Source organism: Orcinus orca, chromosome X (genome assembly GCF_937001465.1).
Source record: "Orcinus orca chromosome X, mOrcOrc1.1, whole genome shotgun sequence".
Lineage (NCBI taxonomy): Eukaryota > Metazoa > Chordata > Mammalia > Artiodactyla > Delphinidae > Orcinus > Orcinus orca.
The window spans coordinates 112,831,122-112,848,316 of record NC_064580.1 but is presented as its reverse complement, the minus strand read 5'-3'; the positions used below and the strand labels follow the sequence as shown (position 1 = coordinate 112,848,316).

The window sequence follows — 17,195 nt, the reverse complement described above, 5'->3', positions numbered from 1 at the left end:
CAAAGAAGACAAACATCTAGTTGAAAGATGAATAAGTTCTGGGGATATTATGTATAGCATACTGATTATAGTTAATAATACTGTATCATATACTTGAAAGTTGCTAAGAGAGTAGATTTTAAATGTTCTCGCCATTAAAAAGAAATGGTAATTATGTGACATAATGCAGGTGCTATCTAATGCTATGGTGGTACTCATTTTGCTATATATATATATATATATATATATATATATATAAAATCAAGTTGTACACCTTTAACTTACACACAATGTTATATGTCAACTATATCTCAATTTTAAAAAGAAAGAAATGGTCATCATTAAGAATTGCCAAGATAGATTGAGTCAGGTGGGAATGCAGATTCTGTTGGGTTTGGCAAAATGAACTTATTGGAGCTGTTGACCTTAACTCAGAGGAACAATGGGGAGTGAGGGTCGGGAAAGAAGAAGCATGGTGATTATGGATTAAAGAGGAAGTGGGATGTAAGAAAATGAATATGGTGAATGTAGGCAGTTCTCTGGAGAAGTTTGGTTGAAAAGTAAAGAATATCTATGGGGGTAGTAAAGAGTTAGAGACATCAGAGCTAAGGAAGTTTTGTTTCATTTCTGGTTTTGGTTGCTTATTTTTTTAAGATGAGATGTCTCTGAACTTCCTAAATAAATATCCAATGGAGAGGGGGTGATTTAATGCACAGGAGTTAGAAACAATAATATATGGCTCTGATGGTACCCAAAGCAAAGTTGGAGGGACTGGCATTAACAGACAATTCTTCTCTGATAGTAAGAGGGAAGCAAGTTTATGTAGATGTAAATAGATTGGTAGGTTTATTAGCAAGGAATGGAGGGAGATCCTGTTTGGTGGGTTCTATTTACTATTTGTAGTAGAAATCAAGGTTATCTTATGAGATTATCCTCTGAGGAGCAAGGTGATAGGGTAAAGGGTTTGAGAAGAATGGAAAAGGTTTGAAAATAGCCCCTGAGAAGAATATGAAAGGATGCTAACTAAGGACAAAGAATAGGATAGCTGGACAGCACTTAGCACTAAGCACTAAGGGCCCCACTAGGTTAGAAATCATAAACTGGCAATGATCCCAATCTGAAAAATTGTGTGATTTTTCTCTAGCAATGTACAGCAGCCTGGGGAGAAGAACAAAGGAGTTGGAAGTCTGGATTGATTTGGAGTTTGGATTTCACATGATAGACAAGAAGATGGAAGAATAAAAGCAAAACTCAAGGGCTTATGTGATGAGCCATGGGGTCTGTGCTATAGAGGGGAAAAAGTGAATTTAGAAGAGAGATGACAATTAGGAGAAAATGCAGTTGTTTCAACTAGATCAAGGAATGGATATGGTTTGGATATGAGAATGAGAGGTTGGGAAGAGTAAAAACTTGTGGACAGAGGGCTGTCAGAGGATTAGATATCAAAGATGGGACATGACAAGTTCTAACGTGTAGTTTTGAGAGTGAATGACTGAGGTAGTGTGGAGGTGGTGTTAAAGAAGTAAAGAAGAGTAGAGAAGGGAAAGACCAGGAGGTTGGATGGATCATCCAAAATAATTGCACTTGTGCGGAGATAAAGACAGTGATCTGGGTGACAAATCCTCACCAAATAAAAGGATATATTCGGGGGTTGGAAAATGACAGAGGTAAGAAGGGATAGAAGATGGTGTACCTGGATGACATGAGCCTTAACGGGGAATGGTTTCTACATAAGAGTAGAGGAAAAGTCATTTGGAAGTGTCACTTGAATCAAATATAATACTGACCTGACCCCAGTCCTACAGTTTGTGGCCATAGAAGAATAAGCAGCAAGTAGTCAGAGTCACCTGGAAGTACCTGGGAGAAAGCCAGGACTCAGTTTGAGGACTCCAGAAGGCACCGTGGAAAGTGTTGGTAGACAGGGAAGTAGCTGAATGAGCCCAGCATGAGTTTAGTGTGCAGGAAGCACAAGTTGGTTTGAGAATGACCAGAAATGAGACTTTAGACTGGATGACCAGAGAGGTAAGAATTTGGGGAGATGGCAAAAAGCAGAGATGAGAAATCTAATGAAATTGACTAGCATCAAAGTTCTGAAAGGACCTATGAGGAACATTTCCATGCCAAAGCAGACACATGCACTGGGTGCCACTGAAACTGTGTGTCCTCAGCCGTGAATGCTCTCATCATTCTGTAACTGAACTTCCTTGGCCCAGGGTTTCAAAAGACTGTGGGCTCAGATTCTATCAGGTAGTGACGAAGTATTTCCAAAGTATTTGTACCAATTTATATTCATATTGACAGTGTATGAGATTTACCATAGCACCTCCTTGCCAACATTTGGTATTTATTTGTACCATGTTTTATGCTTACCAACTTTATTGAAGTATAATTTACATAGCACAACATCACCCATTGTAAGTGTAAAAATCCATGATTTTAGTAAATGTATAGAGTTGTGCAACTATCAGCATAATCCAATTTTAGACCATTTCCATTACTTTGAAAAGTTCCCTCATAGCCTTTTACACTTAATCCTCACTCCTACCCTTACACTTAGACCAGTACTTTTCTGCTTTCTGTCTCTATAAACTTGCCTTATCTGGGCATGTCATATAAATGGAATCACATAATGTGTAGTTCTTTTGTGTCTATCTTCTTTCACTTAGCATAAAAATTTTCAGGCTCATTCATCGCATAACATGTATCAGCAAATTTGTCCCTTTTAATTGCTTAATGGTATTCCATTGTATGGAAATACTTTTTTTTCTCCATACTCTGGTTAATGGGCATTTGGATTCTTTCCACTTTTCACTATTGTGAATACGTTGTTATAGGCAGTCATATAATTGTCTGTGTGAACAAACGTTTTCATTTCTCTTGGGTAAATACCTAGGCATGGGACTGTTGAGTCATATAGTATTTGTGTTTGACTTTTTAAGAAATTTTCAGTGGCTGTATTATTTTATATTCCCACCAGCTCTAGTTTCTCCACTTAGCAATGTCTGCCTTTTTTATTATAGCCAATCTAGTGCAGGTTGTAATGGCATCTCACTGAAGTTTAATTTGCATGTTCCTAATGCCTAATGATGTTCAGCATATTTTTATGTGCTTATTAGCCATTCATATATCTTCTTTGGAGAAATGTCTATTAAGAATCTTGCCAATTTTTAAAATTTGAGTTACTTGTCTTTTATTATTGAGTTTTAAGAGTTCTTTAAATTTTTTAATATAAACCCTTTATCAAATATATTATTTGCAGAAATCTCCCAGTCTGTGGTGTATATTTTCATTTATTTAATGGTATCTTTTTAAATTAAACTTCTTATTTTGATATAAGTGTAGATTCACATGACGTTGTAAGAAATAATACAGAGAGATACCACGTACTCTTTACCCACTTTCCTCAATTGGTAGCACCTTGCAAAACTATACAATATCATAACTGGGGTATTGACATTGATATGGTCAAGATACACAACAGTTCCATCCACACAAGGATCCCTCATGTTGCACTTTTATAACCACAACCAACTCCCTCCCAATCCCCCTCCCTCATTCTTAACTCCTGGCAAATGCTAATCTGTTCTCCATTTCTATTTTTTTCCTTTTAAGAATGTTATATAAATTGAATCATACAGTATATAGTCTTCTTTGGATAGGTTTTTTTCAGCTTTATTGAGGTGTAGTTAACAAATAAAATTGTAATATATTTAAAGGGCACAATGTGATGATTTGTTATAAATATACATTGTGAAAGGATTACCACCATCGAGTTAATTAACACATCCATCACTCACATATTTACTTTTGTGTGTGTGTGTGTGTGAGAACACTTAAGTTCTACTCTCTTGGCAAATGTCCATTTTACGATACAATATTAGCAACACAGTCACCATGTTATACATTAGATCCTCGGATCTTATTCACCTTATAACTGAAGGTTTGTACCCTATTACCAACCTCTCCCTATTTCCCCTATCCCCCAGTACCGGCCAATACCATTCTACTCTCTATTTCTATGAGTTTGACTACTTTTTTAAAAAGTTCCACATATAATTGATACCGTGCAGTATTTGTTTTTCTCTATTGGTTTACTTCACTTAGTATAATGCCTTCCAGGTTCATACATGTTGTTGCAAATGGCAGGATTTCCTTCATTTTAAGGCTGAATAATATTCCCTTGTGTATATATAACACTTTTTCTTTATCCATGCATCTCTCAATGGACACTTAGGTTGTTTTCATACCTTGGCTGTTGTAAATAATGCTGCAATGAACATAGGAGTACAGCTATCTCTTCAAGATAGTTATTTTCTATCCTTTGGCTATATACACAGAAGTGGGATTGTTAGACCATATGGTAGTTCTATTTTTAAATTTTTTGGAACCTCCAATCTTTTTTCATAGTGGCTGTACAAGATTACATTCCAGCCACCAGTGTACAAGGATTCCCTTTTCTCTACAACCGCACCAGCATTTATTTCTTGTCTTTTTTTCTTTTCTTTTTTTTTTGCAGTACACGGGCCTCTCACTGTTGTGGTCTCTCCCATTGTGGACGCGCAGGCTCAGCGGCCATGGCTCACAGGCCCAGCCACTCCGCGGTAATTGGGATCTTCCCGGACCAGGGCACGAACCCATGTCCCCTGCGTCGGCAGGTGGACTCTCAACCACTGCGCCACCAGGGAAGCCCCTTGTCTTTTTGATAATAGACATCCTACTGGGTGTTAGGTGATATCTCACTGTGGTTTTGATCTGCACATTTCTCTGATGATTAGTGATGCTGAGCACATTTTCACGTATCCATTGGTCATTTGGATATCTTCTTAGGAAAAATGTCTATTCACGTCCTTAGTCCATTTTTAAATTGCCCATTTTTTGCTACGGAGATGTATGAGTTTTTTGTGTATTTTGGATATTAACCCCTTGTCAGATATGTGGCTTGCAAATATTTTCTATCAATCCACAGGTTGTCTTTTCATTTTGTTTATGGTTTCCTTTACTGTGAAGAATCTTTTTAGTTTGAAATAGTCACATTTGTTTATTTTTGCTTTTGTTGCCTTTGCTTTTGGTGTAAAATCAAAGAAAAGAAAAGATTGCTCAAGATTGCTTTGGCTATTTGGGGTCTTTTGTGTTTCCATACAAATTGTGAAATTTTTTGTTCTAGTTCTGTGAAAAATGACAGTGGTAGTTTGATAGGAATTGCATTGAATCTGTAGATTTCTTTGGGTAGTAGAGTCATTTTCATGATGTTGATTCTTCCAATCCAAGAACATGGTATATCTCTCCATCTATTTGTATCATCTTTAATTTCTTTCATCAGTGTCTTATAATTTTCTGCATACACGTCTTTTGTCTCCTTAGGTAGGTTTATTCCTAGATATTTTATTCTTTTTGTTGCAATGGTAAATGGGAGTGTTTTCTTAATTTCACTTTCAGATTTTTCATCATTAGTGTATAGGAATGCAAGAGATTTCTGTGCATTAATTGTGTATCCTGCTACTTTATCAAATTCATTGATTAGCTCTAGTAGTTTTCTGGTAGCATCTTTAGGATTCTCTACATATAGTATCATGTCATCTGCAAACAGTGACAGCTTTACTTCTTCTTTTCCAATTTGGATTCCTTTTATTTCTTTTTCTTCTCTGATTGCTGTGGCTAAAACTTCCAAAACTATGTTGAATAATAGTAACAGCAGTTTTAATTCTTCCATTCCAATCTTGATGCATTTTATTTACTTATTCATTCATTATTTATATTTATTTTTGCCTTATTGCACTAGTTAGATATTCCAGTACAATGCTGAAAGAAGTGGGGAAAGCAAACATCATTGCCCTGTTCCTGAACTTATGGAAAGTATTCAGTTTTCACCATAAAGTATGATGTTAATTGTGGATTTTTTGGTAGATACTATTTATTAGGTTGAGGAAGTTCCCTTTTATTTCTGGTTTGTTGAATCTTGACCAAGTGTTAGCTTTTGTCACATTCTTTTTGTGCTTCTCTTCTTATTATCATTTTTTTCTTCCTTTATTCTACTAATATAGTATATTATATTAATTTTTTTCAGATGTCAAACCAATCTAGCATTCTATAGGATGGACATAGAGAAAATCATACTAAGTGAAGTAAGTCAGGCAGAGAGAGACAAATATTATAATGATATCACTTATATGTGGAATCTAAAAGGTAATACAAATGAACTTATTTACAAAATAGAAACAGACTCACAGATATAGAACCCTAAGAGAAAAGGCGGTGAGGAATAAATTAGGAGTATAGGATCAACAGATACATACTACTATATATGAAATACAGGGATTTCCTGTATAGCACAGGGAACTATATTCAATATCATATAATAACCTCTAATGGAAAAGAATCTGGAAAAAATATATGTAACTGAATCACTTAGCTATACACCTGACACTAACACAATATTGTAAATCAATATTTATTTGAAAAATATTTATTTTTTCAATTAAAAAAAGCATAATGGTTAAGCAATTGGGCTCTAGACTCAGACTACCTATATTCATATCTCAACTCCACCACCTCTTAGCTGTGTGACCTTGGACCCCAGTTTCTACATCTGTCAAATGGAAAAAATAAGAGTGCTTATATCATCAGATTATTTTGAGGATTAAATGAGATAGTGTACAAGGACATAGTAAGTGCTCAATAAATAGTAGTTGCTATTAACTACATGTGTCCTCCTATTTCTTTTTACTAAGTAGTATTTCTAAATTGTCTACAATGAGCATATTTTGTGTGAAAAGACTAAGCAGTAGAATTTAAATACATGACAGAGTGACTTTTAAAATAGTATTCCTTCAGCCTAGAAGGACCACCTCATCCTATTTTTTTCAGATCCTCACCCAAGTCATCTTTTGAAGAGACTTACATGAATCTGCAACAATAAAATATTTTCATCATCTCTCCTGAACTCTTTCTGATACAATATTAGAGGGAGGAACACCAGCTTGGATTTGAAGCTCCCATTTTTCAAGGATTATAATTCAGAAAGCCTAAGCTAAGAGCCTAAGGAAAGAGAAAAAGCCTAAGGAAAGAGAAAATTTAAAGGGGGAGCCTTTATTCATTCTATTCAGAAATAAAATTTCTGAATTTCAACTCATTCTCTAGTCAAAAGGAGTAGGAGGGATGCAATGAGAGAATTCTCCAACTGAAGAATTAACTTCCAACCTGCTTGGAATTTCAGGAACTGCTCATGTGAACGAGCTCAATTTCACACTCTGTTCTTCTCATCTTCAATATCCAAGAAACTAAATTCAACAGGAAACAGTTCTTTTAGGCTACTGCCACATCAATTTACTTTGTGTTTTTCAAGTGTTGATGCAGCAGGGACAGATAACTTTGCTCAATACAAAACTGCAGTAACCTGAGCATTGCTGGGGTGCAATGCCCCTAGTGGCCTAACAGGTTTACAAAATACATTAGCCCACTCTAGGCAGAAAACACAAGAGAAGGAGAAGACCTACAATAACAAACCTAAAACAATTAAAAAAATGGTAAGAGGAACATACATATCGATAACTACCTTAAATGTAAATGGATTTAATGCTCCAACCAAAAGACATAGACTGGCTGAATGTATACAAAAACAGGACTCGTATATATGCTGTCCACAAGAGACCCACTTCAGACCTGAGACATATACATACTGAAAGTGAGGGGATGGAAAAAATATTCCATGCAAATGGAAATCAAAAGAAAGCTGGAGTAGCAATTCTCATATCAGACAAAATAGACTTTAAAACAAAGACTATTACAAAAGACAAAGAAGGACACTACATAGTGATCAAGGATTCAATCCAAGAAGAAGATATAACACGTGTAAATATTTATGCAACCAACATAGGAGCACCTCAATACATAAGGCAAATACTAACGGCCATAGAAAGGGAAATCGACAGTAACACAATCATAGTAGGGGACTTTAACGCCCCACTTTCACCAATGGACAGATCATCCAAAATGAAAATAAATAAGGAAACACAAGCTTTAAATGATACATTACACAAGATGGACTTAATTGATATTTATAGGATATTCCATCCAAAAACAACAGAATACACATTCTTCTCAAGTGCTCATGGAACATTCTCCAGGATAGATCATATCTTGGGTCACAAATCAACCCTTGGTAAATTTAAGAAACTTGACATTGTATCAAGTATCTTTTCTGACCACAACACTATGAGACTAGATATCACTTACAGGAAAGAAATTGTAAAAAATACAAACACATGGAGGCTAAACAGTACACTACTTAATAACCAAGAGATCAATGAAGAAATCAAAGAGGAAATCAAAAAATACCTAGAAACAAATGACAATGATAACACGATAACCCGAAACCTATGGGAGGCAGCAAAAGCAGTTCTAAGAGGGAAGTTTATAGCATTAGAATCCTACTCAAGAAACAAGAAACATCTCAAAAAACAACCTAAACTTACACCTAAAGCAATTAGAGGAAGAAGAACAAAAAAACACCAAAGTTACCCAAAGGAAAGAAATCAGAAAGACCAGAAATATATGAAAAAGAAATGAAGGAAATGATAGCAACAATTAACAAAACTAAAAGCTGGTTCTTTGAGAAGATAAACAAAATTGATAAACCATTAGCCAGACTCATCAAGAAAAAGAGGGAGAGGACTCAAATCAATAAAATTAGAAATGAAAAAGGAGAAGTTATAACAGACACCACAGAAATACAAAGCATCCTAAGAGACTACTACAAGCAACTGTATGCCATTAAAATGGATAACCTGGAAGAAATGGACAAATTCATAGAAAGGTATAACCTTCCAAGACTGAACCAGGAAGAAATAGAAAATATGAACAGACCAACCACAAGTAATGAAATTGAAACTGTGATTAAAAATCTTCCAACAAACAAAACCACAGGACCAGATGGCTTCATAGGCGAATTCTATCAAACATTTAGAGAAGAGCTAACACCTATCCTTCTCAAACTCTTCCAAAACACAGCAGAGGGAGGAACACTCCCAAACTCATTCTATGAGGCCTCCATCACCCTGACACCAAAACCAGACAAAGATGTCACAAAGAAAGAAAACCACACACCAATATCACTGATAAATATAGATGCAAAAATCCTCAACAAAATACTAGCAAACAGAATCCAGCAGCACATTAAAAGGATCATACACCATGATCAAGTGGGGTTTATACCAGGAATGCAAGGATTCTTCAATATACACCAATCAATCAATGTGATACCTCATATTAACAAATTGAAGGATAAAACACATATGATCATCTCAAAAGATGCCGGAAAAGCTTTCAACAAAATTCAACACCAACTTATGAAAAAAGCCTCCATAAAGTAGGCATAGAGGGAACTTACCTCAACATAATAAAGGTCATATATGACAAACCACGGCCAACATCGTTCTCAATGGTGAATAACTGAAACTATTTCCACTAAGATCAGGAACAAGACAAGGTTGCCCACTCTCACCACTATTATTCAACATAGTTTTGGAAATTTTAGCTGTAGCAATCAGAGAAGAAAAAGAAATGAAAGGAATCCAAATCAGAAAAGAGGAAGTAAATCTGTCACTGTTTGCAGATGACATGATACTATACATCGAGAATCCTAAAGACGCTGCCAGAAAACTACTAGAGCTAATCAATGAATTGGGTAAAGTAGCAGAATACACAATTAATGCACAGAAATCTCTTGCATACCTATAAGCTAATGATGAAAAATCTGAAAGAGAAATTAAGGAAATACTCCCATTTACCATTGCAACAAAAAGAATAAAATACCTAGGAATAAACCTACCTAAGGAAACAAAAGACCTGTATGCAGAAAACTATAAGACACTGATGAAAGAAATTAAAGACGATACAAACAGATAGAGAGATATACCATGTTCTTGGATTGGAAGAATCAACATTGTGAAAATGACTATACTACCCAAAGCAATCTACAGATTCAATACAATCCCTATCAAGCTACCAATGGCATTTTTCACAGAACTAGAACAAAATATTTCACAATTTGTATGGAAACACAAAAGACCCTGAATAGCAAAAGCAACCTTGAGAAGGAAAGACAGAGCTGGAGGAATCAGACTGCCTGACTTCAGACTACACTACAAAGCTACAGTAACCAAGACAGTACGGTACTAGCAAAAAAACAAATATAGATCAATGGAACAGGACAGAAAGCCCAGAGTTAAACCCAAGCACATATGGTCACCTTATTTTTGATAAAGGAGGCAAGAATATACAATGGAGAAAAGACAGCCTCTTCAATAAGTGGTGCTGGGAAAACTGGACTGCTACATGTAAAAGAATGAAATTAGAACACTCCCTAACACCATACACAAAAATAAACTCAAAATGGATTAGAGACCTAAATATAAGCCCAGACACTATAAAACTCTTAGAGGAAAACATAGGCAGAACACTCTTTGACATAAATCACAGCAAGATCCTTTTTGACCCACCTCCTGGAGAAATGGAAATAAAAACAAAAATAAACAAATGGGACCTAATGAAACTTCAAAGCTTTTACACAGTAAAGGAAACCGTAAACAAGACAAAAAGACAACCCTCAGAATGGGAGAAAATATTTGCAAATGAAGCAACTGACAAAGGATTAATCTCCAAAATTTACAAGTAGCTTATGCAGCTCAATATCAAAGAAACAAACAACCCAATCCAAAAATGGGCAGAAGACCTAAGTAGACATTTCTCTAAAGAATATATACAGATTGCCCACAAACACATGAAAGAATGCTCAACATCATTAATCATTAGATAAATGCAAATCAAAACTACAATGAGGTTTCAACTCCCAGCAGTCAGAATGGCCATCATTAAAAAATCTACAAAAAATAAATGCTGGAGAGGGTGTGGAGAAAAGGGAACCCTCTTGCACTGTTGGCAGGAATGTAAATTGAAACAGCCACTATGGAGAACAGTATGGAGGTTCCTTAAAAAACTATAAATAGAACTACCATACGACCCAGCAATCCCACTACTGGGCATATACCCTGAGAAAACTATAATTCAAAAAGTGTCTTGTATCACAATGTTCATTGCAGCTCTATTTACAATAGCCAGGACATGGAAGCAACCTAAGTGTCCATCAACAGACGAATGGATAAAGAAGATGTGGTACATATATACAATGGAATATTACTCGGCCATAAAAAGAAATGAAATTGAGTTATTTGTAGTGAGGTGGATGGACCTAGAGCCTGTCACACAGAGTGAAGTAAGTCAGAAAGAGAAAAACAAATACCGTATATTAACGCATATATGTGGACCTGAAAAAAAAACTGGTATAGACGATCTTATTTACAAAGCAGAAATAGAGACACACACGTTTGTAGAGAACAAACGTATGGATACCAACAGGGAAGGGGGGGGATGAAATGGAAGATTGGGATTGACATGTATACACTGCTATGAATGGAATAGATAAGTAGTGAGAGCATGCTGCATAGGACATGAAACTCTACTCGATGCTCTGTGGTGACCTAGATGGGAGGAAAATCCAAAAGAGAGGGCATATGTGTATACATATGGCTGGTTCACTTCGCTGTATAGCAGAAACTAGCACAACATTGTGAAGCAACTATACCCCAATAAATAAATTAAAAAATTCTGTTCACAACAACGTAGGCTTTTCCTCACATGCACCACACTCTAAGACATAAATCACAGCAAGATCCTTTTTGACCCACCTCCTAGAGAAATGGAAATAAAAACAAAAATAAACAAATGGGACCTAATGAAGCTTAAAAGCTTTTGCACAGCAAAGGAAACCATAAACAAGACGAAAAGACAACCCTCAGAATGCGAGGAAATATTTGCAAATGAAGCAACTGACAAAGGATCAATCTCCAAAATTTACAAGCAGCTCATGCAGCTCAATATCAAAAAAAACAAACAACCCAATCCAAAAACGGGCAGAAGACGTAAATAGACATTTCTCCAAAGAAGATATACAGATTGCCAACAAACACATGAAAGAATACTCAACATCATTAATCATTAAAGAAATTCAAATCAAAACTACAATGAGATATCATCTCACATGGGTCAGAATGGCCATTATCCAAAAATCTACAAACAATAAATGCTGGAGAGGGTGTGGAGAAAAGGGAACCCTCTTGCAGTGTTGGTGGGAATGTAAATTGATACGGCCACTATGGAGAACAGTAGGGAGGTTCCTTAAGTAACTAAAAATAGAACTACCATACAACCCAGCAATCCCACTACTGGGCATATACCTTGAGAAAACCATAATTCAAAAAGAGTCATGTACCAAAATGTTCATTGCAGCTCTATTTACAATAGCCAGGACATGGAAGCAACCTAAGTGTCCATCAACAGATGAATGGATAAAGAAGATGTGGCACATATATACAATGGAATATTACTCAGCCATAAAAAGAAACGAAATTGAGTTATTTGTAGTGAGGTGGATGGACCTAGAGTCTGTCATACAGAGTGAAGTCAGAAAGAGAAAAACAAATATAATATGCTAACACATATATATGGAATCTAAGAAAAAAAAAAGGTCATGAATAACCTAGAGGCAAGATGGGAATAAAGACACAGACCTACTAGAGAATGGACTTGAGGATACAGGGTGGGGGAAGGGTAAGCTGGAACAAAGTGAGAGAGTGGCATAGACATATATACACTACCAAACGTAAAATAGATGGCTAGTGGGAAGCAGCCGCATAGCACTGGGAGATTAGCTCGGTGTCTTGTGACCACCTAGAGGGGTGGGATAGAAATGGTGGGAAGGAGGGAGACACAAGAGGGAAGAGATATGGTGACATATATATATGTATAACTGATTCACTTTGTTATAAAGCAGAAACTAACACACCATTGTAAAGCAATTATACTCCAATAAAGATGTTAAGAAAAAAACTCTTCCAGCCTCTACCCATTACCCAATTCCAAAACTGCTTCCACATTTTTAGGTATTTATTACAGCAGCACCTCACTTTTCAGTATCAACTTCTATCTTAGTCCTTTCAGGCTGCTATAACAAAAATACCATAGACTTAAACAACAAACATTCCTTTTTCACAGGTCTGAAACCTGGCAAGTCTAAGATTAAAGTGCCTGCAGATTCCGTGTCTGGTTAGGACCCGCATGTTTGTTCATAGATGACTGTCTTCTTGCTGTGTCCCCACATAGCAGAAGGGGTGAGAGAGCTCTCTGTGGTGTCTTTTATAAGGGCACTAATTCCATTCATGAGGGCTCTACCCTCATGACCTAATCACCTCCCAAATGTCCCACCTCCTATTAACATGACATTGAAAGTTAGAATTTCAACATATGAATTTGGGGAGAGGAGATACAAACATTCAGTCCATAGCAGAGGCATACAATGTCACATCATCCCACTATTAATTATTTGATTTTTAGGTTAAGATGATGACCTCCAGATATCTCTCTATCATTAAGATATTTTTCCTTTTGTAATTACTAGGTAAACTGTGGGGTGATTTATCGGCACTGTGTGAATATGCTTTTTCCCAACAATCTTTTATCCAATGGTTTTCAAATACACCGATGATCTCTGCCTGACTGAATCAGCAATTATTACATTGTGTAATAAAATGATATTTCTAATTCTGTCATTCTTTGACACTACTATGAAGACTTTCCCTTTTTTCTGTTATTCTTTTAGATGATAGATAGATATAGATACTAGATTGGACTCATGGATTTTTTTAAAAATAGATGTGTTGTAAACAATTATAATCATTATTCTTTTTATACTTGAACTGTCCCAAAGTTCACCAGAGGGTTCCCCTTCAAGCTGCTTCCTATGGTCTTTTGATATGATCTCATTACTCTTTGAGTACTTTGTTGTTTTCTGGCACAACAGGATGTACCAGGCTCACTTTGTACTTTCCCTGCCCCAGACCTGGATCAGCTATTTCTGTAAAGAGCTTTTGTTTTCTTTTAGTAGCAAATAGTATTTAGAAACCAAGATCTGAGTGCTAGATGTGCTCATTGATACTGGAGTACCATTGTTCCAGGCCTAAGTTTTTTGAGTTGTTAGTTCATATTAATACAAGCAAAATTACTGTGACAAACATCTTTAAGAAAAGCATATTTTCTTCAATAATTTTTATATTCTCAATACCTGTATTTTTCTTTTTCTGAAGTTATACTTAACGATTACTGGTTATCAAATGAATCCATTCTCATCTAGAAAATGTATATAGAAACATGTAAAAAGAGCAAAAGTAAAAATTACCCCAAATCCCAGAAACAACCACTTTTGACTTGCTAGAATATTTCTTTCCAGTCTTTTGTCTATATATTTTTCTTGGTGAGCCTAAGAGCATATTATGCATAAAACTTTATATCTTTATTTTCAGCCTTGTAAGTAGTTTCAAAAATCATTGAATAAATTTTCACAGTTGTATTTTTATATAACTATTGTATTAGTTTTCTATTGCTAAATAACAAATTACCAAAAAATTAGTAGTTTAAAACACAAATTTACTATCTCACACTTTCCATGGGTCAGTATTCCTGCCGTGAGTTAGCTAGGTTGTCTACTCAGGGTCTCCCCAGTTTGAAATCAAGGTGTCAGCCAGGGCTGTTATCTCATCTAAGGATCAGGGTCCTCTTTCGAGCTCATTCAGGTTTGTGGCAGAATTCAGCTCCTTGCAGTTGTTTTCTTGTTAGTTGTCTGTCAAGAGTTGCTCTTAGCTCTTATAGGCCACTCTCAGGTCCTAGCACATGGCCCTCTCACAACATAACAACTTTTTCAAAACACACAAGAGAATATCTATCCAGTCTGCTACAATATAATCACGGGAGTGACTATCTCAACACCTTTGACATGTAACATAAATTAATCAAGGGAGCAATTATCCCATCATATTCATATGCTTACCCACTCTTTTGGGGAGGAAAGTATGCCAGGTGTGTACACCATAGCTGGAAACTTGGAGGCCATCCTAGCTTTCTGCCAGCCATAGCTATATAATATTTCATTCTCTCATTGCACTATGAATTACTTAACAAATCTCCTATAGTATGTCATTTAGCTTGATTGCAAATTTTTTTAATTATAAGGAATACTGCACTCACCATCACTGAAAACAGCATATTCTTCATCAAAAGTTTTATAGTTTGGGCTTCCCTGGTGGCGCAGTGGTTGAGAGTCCGCCTGCCGATGCAGGGGACACGGGTTCGTGCCCCGGTCCGGGAAGATCCCACATGCAGCGGAGCGGCTAGGCCCGTGAGCCATGGCCGCTGAGCCTGCGCGTCCGGAGCCTGTGCTCCGCAACGGGAGAGGCCACAACAGTGAGAGGCCTGCGAACTGCAAAAAAAAAAAAAAAAAAAGTTTTATAGTTTATTTATCCAATTCTAATTCCGAAGAATTAGAGAATTTACATTAACATTTCATCTTTCCAATAAGGCTTTTAATAGGGTATTGCCCCTTTCCTATCACATGACACTTGAACTTTTAAACATTGATTTATAAATAGCATGTACCAGCAACAGACATTGCAAAATTTTACTCAACCCTTCTACTTCCAAGTCTTCTCTCACCTCACCCTCTCGCATACATTAAACATGGAGAAAGTTAAGCATGAGAGAATATTTGGGAGGACCGGAGGACAAAGTCCCACCTGTAAGAGTGGACTCTACTGATGTCCATATATTTTGCCCTCAGTTAAATGCAAAGACCTCTTCTACCTCTAGACTTCAATGTTTCTATGATATTTTTTTAACATCTTCATTGGAGTATAATTGCTTTACAATGTTATGTTAGTTTCTGCTGTATAACAAAGTAAATCAGCTATACATACACATATATCCCCTCCCTCTTGATATTCTGATTTGGGATTCATACCTACTTCTCAAATAATTTGAAATGGGTTTTAAGATTAAACATAATGCAAAAAAAAAGACCAAAACATGAAAGCAGAACAGAGGCCATTAAGGAAGTAGAGACATTCATACTTATCAGAAACCTAAGGAGACAAATATCAAGGTAATGCTTTTCAGAAACTTTGAGGCATTTGGAAGACATCTTCAATATCCCGCTAAAACCAGTACTGGTGTCATTATCTTTTCTCTTCTGCAGAAGAGGATTTTGAACCACTGGTCCCAGGACTACTCTGTCTATGCTACAATCCTTGCTAGCACAATGGATGGCCCTCCATGATCTGCCCCCTACCTGTTCTCCAGTCTCATGTCTTCCAGCATCCCCTTCTTGAACTAGGCTCCAGACGTACAGAAGCATTTGCACTTACCCAAATGTGCCGCGCTACTTCAAACCTTTGCTCCCGTTGTCCCCTTGCCTGACATAGCCTTGCCTCCACCCCTGATGTATCAGTCTAGTGAACATCTAGTTATCTCTCATTTATGAAGCCTTCCCTGAATTTCTCTGGTATAACTGACCATTTCTTCATCTATGGTCCTACCGTGCATTGCAACACTTTAGAACACTTACATATTTCCTGCTGCAACACTATGAGTTCCTGAATGGAAAAGAACATGTCTCTTCATCTCTGTCTCCACAGTGCCTGGCACATAGTAAATGACTAATCAATTTTGAGGCTGAGTTGTAAAAGTAATTTCATAACTGTTTTTAACATCATTTAAATTAGTATATAATCCCACAGTGACTACTTTGAAGGCAAGAACATTAATTTGGGGGACAGTAAATTCTGGCAAGTTGTTAAAAATCAGTCACATTAATTTCATATCACTTTTCATACCGTGTCCTCAAAGACACTACTAGGTATTAAATTAAGTGACACTTTGATTTTATTTTTAGGGCATATAAATCAAGATAGGCCAGGTTATGCTGCAATAGTAAATGATTTAAAGATCTCAGTACGTTAAAACAGCATGAGTTTCTTTCTTTCCCAAACAGTGCACTGCTGGTCTAGGTGACTGTTTAGGGTAGCTGTCTTCCATTTGATGGCTCAGCATTGCATTTCCATTAACAGTGGGGCTTTCCTTTTTGACAGTGCAGAGGAAAAGAGCACTGGGGAGTTGAGAACCAACAATTAAATGCTTCTACTTAGAAGTGACACATGTCACTTCAGCTCGTATTCCATTTACTAAAGCAAGTCATATGGCCACATCTAACTTCAAGAGAGGAGAAAAGTATAGTCCTACTCTGTGCCCAGAAAGAAAAGCACCAGCAATACTAGTGA

The 17,195-nt window shown here is 36.4% G+C and overlaps 1 long non-coding RNA gene across 1 annotated transcript in view; it reads right to left on the bottom strand.

Annotated features, from left to right (window-relative positions):
• LOC117196881 (uncharacterized) overlaps nt 1-15,358 on the bottom strand; it is a 35,944-nt gene extending 20,586 nt beyond the window's left edge. Inside the window, exon 1 of the long non-coding RNA XR_004477293.2 lies at nt 15,112-15,358. This is a non-coding gene — a long non-coding RNA (uncharacterized LOC117196881). The remainder of the gene's footprint in view (nt 1-15,111) is intronic.
• Nucleotides 15,359-17,195: the final 1,837 nt, after the last annotated feature.